Source organism: Pan paniscus, chromosome 8 (genome assembly GCF_029289425.2).
Source record: "Pan paniscus chromosome 8, NHGRI_mPanPan1-v2.0_pri, whole genome shotgun sequence".
NCBI lineage: Eukaryota > Metazoa > Chordata > Mammalia > Primates > Hominidae > Pan > Pan paniscus.
Window position 1 is genome coordinate 41,339,186 of NC_073257.2, and position 9,749 is coordinate 41,348,934.

The following is a 9,749-nucleotide window of genomic DNA, read 5'->3' on the forward strand; positions in this document are numbered from 1 at the left end:
GCCTCATTTTTATTAATTAATTAATTAATTTTTGTTTGTTTTTTGAGAGAGGATCTCACTCTGTTGCCCAGTCTGGAGTATAGTGGCATGATTATGGCTCACTGCAGCCTCAATCTCCATGGCTCAAGCGATCTTCCCACCACAGCCTCTGAGGAATTTGGGACTACAGGCACATGCCACCATTTCTGGCTAATTTTTGTATTTTTTTGTAGAGACAGTGTTTCACTATGTTGCCCAGGCTGATCTCAAACTCCTGGGCTCAAGTAATCCACATGCCTCGGCCTTCCAAAGTGCTAAGATAACAGGCATGAGCCACCGCATCCAGCCCCCATCATTTAATTTAAAGAGTGGCTGATGTGGTCTCACATAGCTCTTAGCATCCGCATGAACTATTTGATTAATATGATCAGTATAGACTGGGGATTAATGTAGAGTTAGAGGCTGATTTTTCCTGTTAGTCTCTTGGCTTTGGTCTCCAACTGGATAAGAGTTCCTGTTAGTACAATGCTGTCAGTTTCAGTTAGGGACAAAAATTCAGTCGCCCATCATTTGGTGTTATATAGATCAGGAAAGGAGGGGATCATTTCTTAATTCATCTGTTTGGGGGCTTCCTGTTTGTTTGCTTTTTAAAGTCAGAGTCAGTCAAAAAGTTTGTATTCAAGACCAGCCTGGCCAACATGGTGAAATCCCATCTCTACTAAAAATACAAAAATTAACCAGGCGTGGTGGCTAATTCCAGCTACTTGGGAGGCTGTAATCCCAGCTACTTGTGAGGCTAAGGCAGGACAATCACTTGAACCCGGGAGGTGGAGGTTGCAGTGAGCCAAGATCACACCACTGCACTGCACTCCAGCCTGGGCAACAAGAGTGAAACTCCATCTCAAAAACAAACAAACAAACAAACAAAAAGTTTCTAAATTTGTAGGAAAAAAAAAAAAGGCCAGGTTTAGATCATAGAGATTAGGAATGATGCCTTGTACTGTTCAGTTAGCACATTTCCATTCAAAAATATTAAGACTCAGAAATGAACTCGGATGGCCCAGAATAGAAACTCTCCCTTCTGGTGGGTGACACACACTCTCAGGCAAGGGTGATTTATTTAGAACAATGGCCACTGTTGCACTTCATGGCATATATGCACCTGCTGGAGGTAACACCACCTCTTCTCTGTCTCATGCACAAAGGGAATCTGGCTCATTATTGTCTGAAGCCTTAAAAAGACTCTGGGAACAGGGGTCACAGTCCTCTTTTACTGAGATCATTGCATGACATGGAGACAGAGTCATTAAAATATCAAGTCTAAATATTCCCTAGAACGACCTTGCTTCTTGTATCAACAGCAAACAGCAGCTGCTGTCTTCCCAGCTGAGCGCTGCTTCCCTCTCACCACAAGAGGGCGAGAAAGACCCGCGACAGGACCTCTCCCTCCCTGCGGGAGGATGGAAGAGAAAGCTCTGGGCTCCGTTAAGAAGGCATTTTATTCTCTGGAAAATAAAAGTAATAAGAGATGCCAAATTCCAGTGTTGGCTTAAGAAACAGTGGTTACCCTGGTGGGGTTTTTGTTTGTTTGCTTGCTTCCCCTCGCCTCAGTCTTTTAGAGCTTGGAACATAATTATTCTCTAGAGAATGAACACAGCATTATTATTTATTATTATTATTATTTAGAGACAGGGCCTCACTGTGTTGCCCAGGCTGGAAGGCAGTGGTTTGAGCAGAACTCATTGCAGCCTCGAACTCCTGGGCTCAAACAATCTTCCTGCCTCAGCCTCCCGACTGAGGGGCTACAGGAATGCACCACCATGCCTGGCTAATTTTCATATTTTTTGTAGAGAAGGTTCTCACTATGTTGCCCAATCTGGTCTTTAACTCCTGGCCTCAAGCAATTCCCCAGTCTGGCCTCCTAAAGCTCTGGGAATACAGGCATGAATCACCAGGCCTGGCCTGAACACATTATTTTAAGTAACTTGAATGATGTACGTGTAAGAATCCAAACATTTGATAAAAGAGGGCTTGAGGCCGGGCACGATGGCTCACACTTGTAATCCCAGCATTTTGGGGGACCAAGGCAGGTGGATCACGAGGTCAGGAGTTCGAGACCAGCCTGGTCAACATGGTGAAACCCCATCTCTACTAAAAATAAATACAAAAGAAATTAGCCGGGCATGGTGGTGCATGCCTGTAGTCCCACCTACTGGGGAGGCTGAGGCAGGAGAATCGCTTGAACCTGGGAGGCGGAGGTTGCAGTGAACCGAGATTGTGCCACTGCATTCCAGCTTGGGCAACAGAGTGAGACCATGTCTCAAAAAAGAAAAAAAATAAAGAGGGTTTGATGGTTTGGAGCATAAGCTGCTTCTCTTGCTACCAGGCTATGTGATGTGCAGAAAACTTGGGAGGGGACTGGGGAGGACAGTGTTTTCAAGAGAAGAAAAGCCAAGAGGCTGGGATATGGTGATCTATTCCTGGTACTGGAAGGTCCAGTACACCTCCAGTAGGTACACCTCAAGAGGTACTTACCAAGGAAAAGTGTTAGCAAAAGCAGGGAAAATAAACTATGACTGCTCCTTAAAGAAAGATATCAGATCTACTTGGGTTTTCCTTCCTCTCTCTCCCACCTCCTTCCTCTGCCTTTTTTGTCTGGAATTATGATACGATATGAAATGATTTATTTTTTAGACAAAGTTTCACTCTTGTTGCCCAGGCTGGAGAGCAGTGGCACAATCTCAGCTCACTGCAACCTCTGCCTCCCGTGTTCAAGCGATTCTCCTGCCTCAGTCTCTCGAGTATCTGGGATTACAGGTGCCCACCACCAGGTCTGGCTAATTTTTGTATTGTTAGTAGAGACAGGGTTTCACCATGTTGGCCAGGCTGGTCTTGAACTCCTGACCTCAGGTGATCCACCCGCCTCGGCCTCCCAAAGTGCTGGGATTACAGGTGTGAGCCACTGTGCCCGGCCATGATATGAAATGACTTATAAGGAAGATTGGTAGAGCCTGCCAGACAGAATTTACCTTTAATCCATTGAAAGTTAAATCTGTCCAGTTGTTGACCAAAACAAAATGGACATGAGGCATTGTTTAGAGACTAGTCAGAAAAGGGAGAGAGAAAGTACCTTTCAGTCATACAGAATACAGGTTTGGGAGACTCCCATTGGTTTAAAATGGATCCTAAACGTGAATCAAGATCCTGCTTATGGGCTGGGCACGGTGGCTCACGCCTGTAATCCCAAAATTTTGGGAGGCTGAGGCGGGCAGATCATGAGGTCAGGAGATCAAGACCATCCTGGTCAACATGGTGAAACCCCGTCTCTACTAAAAATACAAAAATTAGCTGGGCATAATGGCGCGTGCCTGTAATCCCAGCTACTTAGGAGGCTGAGGCAGGAGAATCGCTTGAACCAGGGAGTCAGAGGTTGCAGTGAGCTGAGATCGCACCACTGCATTCCAGCCTGGGCAACAAGAGCGAAACTCTGTCTCCAAAAAAAAAAAAAAGATCCTACTTACAGCTGTCTTCTGTGGGCCCTCTGCCCTCTGCAGCCCTTCCCGTAATTATTCACTCATGAGCAGGCCTGCTAGGTTAGGGAGGGCTGGGTCATAGGAATGTGATGGCCCCATCTCATGCCTTTTTTTGTTCCTCTTAAGCAGTCGCAGCCAGCCCTGGTTCTCGGCCTGTTCTGAAGTGAGTTGCGCACCTGCCCTCATTTCTCTCCGCAGTTGGGCATCTTGGGTCTTGAACAGCTCAGGAAAGTCCGAGCTGACACTCAGTTCTTACTCCTTAGATGAGATCCAGTGCGCAGCGCTCTTCCTAGTTGTGAAAAATCATTGTCATCTCTAATATTAAAGGAAATGATAACTAGACGATGTCGCTCTTATGACAACATCTTGACATTGAAAGAGATTTTATATGGTCACTTGGTTCAACAATTAGTCCATGTGTCCCTTGCTGGACTTCTTCTGGTGCTTGGGAACCACAGCCTGTGCTGTCTTCAGACAGAATTAATTCCCAGAAGTTCTTCCTTATCTTAAACCTATGTGATGCCTTTTCCCTGGCACCCACTAGTCCTTGTTGTGACCTCTGCAATTATACAAATGAAGTCTCCTTTCTTATCATGTAAGTCCCTCCTTCACATTCCCTGTGTGAATGTGGTATTAAGTGCTTTTACCAACTTGATCACTCTGCTTCATTACAGAATTTTTAAAGATGCCACACTTTCCACTGGGTTGACTGTTCTAGAATGGTGTGATCAGAATGGTCATCGCCTTGGACTGGACTTTTAACATGTATTGGCACTTGCCAAATATTTGTGTTATTATTCACATCTGTTTTTAAGAGACAGCGCTCCTGAAAGACAGATGGAGTCATAGATCTGCTTTTCCAATGCTTTCTTAAAGCATTTCTAGGAAAGTAGTAATTCCACTTTATTCGACTTGGTGGAGAAGTTCATGCCACTTGTTTTGGACGCAGAGTTGATTTCTGAGGTTGCCTTTCACAGAGCCGAGAAGGGATCTTAGAGGTCATTTTATTAGTCATATTTTACAGGTGACAAAATGAAGTCTAGAGAGGTTTAACAATGTTTGCCCGAAGCCACACACTGGTAAGTGACTAAGCCCCCAAGCTAATGCTGGGCCCCAGGTACAGGAGCCCACCTCGCCACTGCTTCCTTATGTCTGGTTCTGCCTTGGGAACTGGCCTAGGAACAGACTCCCTGCCACCTGCCTCAGCCACAGACGTTTTCACGATTCTTTTTTGTATTTTCCAAGTTTTCTACAGTGATCCATTACTTTTACAATCAGAAAACAATCAACTGGTGCAGACGAGGTGGCTCACACCTGTAATTCCAGCACTTTGGGAGTCCCAGGCGGGCGGATTATTTGAGGTTGGGAGTTTGAGACCAGCCTGGACAACATGTCAAAAACCCATCTCTACTAAAAATACAAAACTTAGCTGGGTGTGGGTGGCGTATGCCTGTAGTCCCTTCTTCTCGGGAGGCTGAGGATGGAGAATCGCTTAACACAGGCAGACGTTGCAGTGAGCTGAGATTGCACTACTGCACTCCAGCCTGGGCGACAGAGTGAGGCATCAACTCAAAAAAAAAAAAAAAAACAAAAACAAAAAAGAAAAGAAAGCAATCAATTGGCCAGATATGGTGACTCAAGCCTGTAATGCCAGCGCTTTGGGAGGCTGAGGCAGGAGGATCACTTGAAGCCAGGAGTTTGAGACCAGGCGGGGCATAAAAGCGAGACCCTGTCTCTATTTAAGAAAAAAAAAGTGCTTGCTTTGGCAGCACATATGCTAAAATTGGAAGGATACACAGAAGATTAGCATGGCCCCTGCGCAAGAACGACACGCAAATTCATGAAGCGTTCCATATTTTTATCTGCCAGCCATCACCACCCGATTTTGATTGTATCCTTCCTCCCATCCTTTAATCTGTTCACTGCTTTGTCTGGGGGAGGTGGGGTCGCTGGCTCAGACGTTGGCGTTTGTTCTTTGATGGATGAACGAACACTCCAGTTTTCTTTCCCGTGGAGGTTGTTTCAGCCACAAACCACTTCATTTTGCTGTTTCAATTTCAAAATAAAAGGAAACATATTGAAAAAAAAGAAAGAAAAGAAATCAATCAATCAAACAAACAAACAAAACCCAGTAGTTTTGAAAAACACACCTCACTCATACCAAGGCCAGCCCCTAAAGTCCCTGGGTCTGTTCTCTGAACCTCTAGGTCAGGGAAACTGCTGTTGCATATCTCCTGACTCCTTAAAATTCAGTGACTGAAAGATCCCATTTTGGTCAGAAGTTGAACAACAATAAAACCTTTTCCTATCCTGTCGGCCACATTCACGAACTCTCGGGCTCCCACGCGGTTTATTTTTAAGACGCTGGTTTAAATTTCTCGAGTTACGGGGGAAGGGTTTGCGGTGGGAGCGAGACTGAGAACCACAGAGCGAACAGGGGCGCATTGGTACCAGGATCGGTACAGGGATGTCTCCAGTTCCTATAGACTCTAGCCTCGGGGGGAGTCTGTCCAGACTACAAGTGTCTGTGCCCGTGTTTTATTTTGAGACAAGTCGGGGTCGCTCAATGAGTCAGCACAGAGGAGGCAGTGGGGGAGACAGACAGCGGCTGGGACGCGCGGGACTGGGGCGCGCCTTGCGCGCTGGGCACCCGAGCTGCGCACGGGTGGCCCGGGGCGGGGGCCCCAGAGAGCCCGGGAGGGCGTGGACCCGGCCGGGGAGGGGCGGGCCCGGGCGCGTCTGGGTTGGGGCTGGATGATGTAAAACAGCGCGGAGCTCCTTGGCGCCTCGGCACCATTACCTTCAATTATCATAATTGGTGCCTCTCTCCAGCGTTTGCATTTCCCCCGAGGGATCTCTCACTAGTTCCCGTTCCTTCTCCTCGCCCTCTCTCGCTCACTCGCTCTCGGCTCCCGATCGCTCTCCCAGCCTCGCCCTCCCCTAGTATCGATCTTTTTGGATGTTCTCCCTGCCTAAAACGGATGCTAATATCTCTTCGATTGAACCGAAATGGCGCTGCGGCTGCTACTTTTCCATTGTCAATAGAAACTTAGAGGGACCCGGGGATCAGCATTTATCTTATACTTAAACTAATTTCTCTAAGTACTTTTCTACTTGTAGTCCAACGAACCGGGAATTAGTAACGATGTGTGGAACCTGGAGTACATTTTCCCGAAACTTCCCGATCTGTCAATAGGAAGGTTAATCTTCCTGGACACCCCCGTCTCCCTCCTCCCACTCTCTTCGCTGGAGTCGTGCTGGCTGATGGGAACGAAAAGACTTCAGATCTGAAAAGGCTTTGATTGTACCTTGAGACATCACCTTGACAAAAATATAAAAACATAGGCTCTTCTCTCTGCACTGTCTGCGTCTTTCAGGGGCTGGACTTCACCTGTCTCCAGAAAAACTGCGGATCTTCAGGTATGACTTGAAGGATTAGGAAAAAGAGAAGTACCAGTGCCCCTTCCCATCATTCCTACAGATCTTTGTTAACATTAGGCAGTCACCTGAAAAAAAAAAAAAAAAAAGGGCAGGTGGATTAGAAGCATTTTGAGGGCAGGAGCCGTTTCAGAAATCTCTTGATCACCCCTAAAAAAAAGGACAGCTCATGAGTACAGTTCATGGCAAGTGTATCCATAATTAATCAGGATTTTCTTGGGAAATGCTTCCGTTTGAAAGTGAATAAGCAACATCAGACTTCTTCGAAAAATGCCATGGGATAGGAGATGGGTTATCTCAAGGTGTCACGTTGCAGGGTGGAAGATACTTCTTGTGTTTTCCAGCAGACTAGAGGCACGAGTTATGGTTCCATGAGAGCAGCTAAGTTTCTTGCGTAATGATAAGTTAGGCGACCAATTTGTCTCAGCTGATTCTTGGACTATCACCAGTCATGGGAGCAAACGTTTGTTGGCAAGATTCCGCGTTTTTAGAGAGATACCATCACCCTGCCCAGGCTGCAGGCTGACTTGGCAGTAACATTATTTGCACTTCAAATCTTCAGCTCCAGGGAGGAGAAAATCCTGAAACCACCTGGGAAGTCCTGAAGCCATCATAAATACATTCAGATATTACAAATTTTTTCCTTAGACCGATTTCTAAGGAAAATTGGTCACCATTTCTATAGAGATTCACAGTTAACAAAACTTACACGAAGACCTCAAGTTGTACTAGTAGCAATCTCTGGAGCAGGCAGGCTACCAAACACTCTTGTTCTCATTTTATGGGCAAGAAAACTGAGTACCAAGGGGCCAATTGATTGGCTCATAAAAACTCATTGAGTATACTGGGCATGGAGGTTCATGCCTGTGATCCCAGCACTTTGGGAGGCTGAGGCAGGCGAATCACTTGAGGCCAGGAGTTCGAGACCAGCCTGGCCAAAACGGTGAAACCCTGCCTCTATCAAAAATACAAAAGTTATCCAGGCATGGTGGCAAACATCTGTAATCCTAGCCACTCAGGAGGGTGAGGCACGAGAATTGCTTGAACCTGGGAGGTGGAGGCTGCAGTGAGCTCGCTCCACTGCACTTCAGCCTGGGCAATGGAGCAAGACTCTATCTCAAAAAAAAATAATAATAATAATAATAATAAAATAAACAACCAGCTTGGGCAACATGGCGAGACCCCGTCTCTACAAAATATTTAAAAATTAGCAGGGTGTGGTGGCATGCACCTGTAGTCCTAGCTACTGGGGAGTCTGAGGTGAGGGGATCACTTGAGCCATGGTGGTGGAGGCTGCAGTGAGCTGAGATTGTGCCAGTGCACTCCAGCCTGGGTGACAGAGCCAGGCCGTCTCAAAAAACACATAAACAAAACATTGAGTAATGGAGTGTGGATACAAATGCAGGACTTCAGTTTCTTACTTTAGTGTTACTTTTTCCTTGCTCTGTTACCCAGGCTGGAGTGCAGTGGTGCGATCTCGGCTCGCTGCAGCCTCCCCATCTCTGGCTCAAGGGATTCTCCAGCCTCAGCCTCCTGAGTAGCTGGGATTACAGGCATGCACCACCACACCCAGCTAATTTTTGTATTTTTAGTAGAGATGGGGTTTCACCATGTTGCCTAGGATGGTCTTGAGCTCCTGGATTCAAGTGATCCACCCTCCTTGGCCTCCCAAAGTGCTGGGATTATAGGTGTGAGCCACCATGCCAGGCCCAGGGAACTCTTTTTATATACTCCTGTGATTTTATGAGGAACAACTGAGTGGTATGGGGTGGAGCCGAGTGGATGGACCTCCAAGGAAACAAGTGACTACTTTGACCCTTTGGCTGTAATATTGATGGATTTTGCTCATGTATTCCATACAGACTGGCAAGCAATGTCATTGCTCATAGACATTGCATCATGGGCATCTTGCCTGCTCCTCCCCCCCGCCACTATATGTGGAAAATGCCAGGTTGACTATTCACTCCAAATACTCATCTTTCTCAAGAAACTAATAAAAAGCTCTGCTCGTTGCCATGGCCCCACTAAGAAGACAAGACGTTCAAGATTGTTGTATATTAAAAATAATCCAGGAGTTCAAAATGGTCCTGGACTCTGGAAAGTCCTGTACTCTGCAAGGTTCTGAGTCTTCAGTCTGTTTAAAATGGGCTGTCTTCAAGTGGCTACATTAAGTTATTTTAGATGATAGCAAACACTCAAGTGATAAAGTCACACAGAAGTAATAATATGAAGGAATGATTTTTTTTTTTTTTTTTTTGAGACAGAGTCTCACTCTGTTGTCCAGGCTGGAGTGCAGTGGCGCAATCTTGGCTCACAGTAACCTCCGCCTCCTGGAGATTCTCCTGCTTCAGCCTCCCCAGTAGCTGGGATTACAGGCATGTGCCACGATGCTCGGCTAATTTTTATATTTTTGGTAGAGATGGGGTTTCAGCATATTGGCCAGGTTGTTCTCAAACTCCTGACCTCAAGTTATCCATCTGCCTCAGCTTCTCAAAGTGCTGGGATTACAGGCATGAACCACCATGCCTGGCTTGGAGGAATGATCTTAATTCCACTCACTAATCACTTCTCAGCCTTTTGGCTAAGGTCAAAATTCACTCACTAATATTTTTCTTTTCTTTTGAGATGGTCTCTCTCTGTTGCCCAGACTGAAGTGTGGTGGTGTGATCTTAGCTCACTGCAGCCTGGAACGCCTGGGCTCCAGTAATCCTCCTACTTTAGCCTCCCAAGTAGCTGAGACTACAGGCCTCTGCTACTGGGCTTGCTGGTCTCAAACTCCTGAACTCATGTGATCCTCCC

General features: G+C 46.3%; 1 non-coding gene across 1 annotated transcript; it reads left to right on the forward strand.

Moving 5' to 3' along the window:
• The first annotated feature begins 5,265 nt into the window (after positions 1 to 5,265).
• On the forward strand, positions 5,266 to 5,372 carry LOC112441132 (U6 spliceosomal RNA). The gene has a single exon (XR_003029093.1). It is a non-coding gene; the product is annotated as a U6 spliceosomal RNA (small nuclear RNA).
• The last annotated feature ends 4,377 nt before the right edge of the window (positions 5,373 to 9,749 follow it).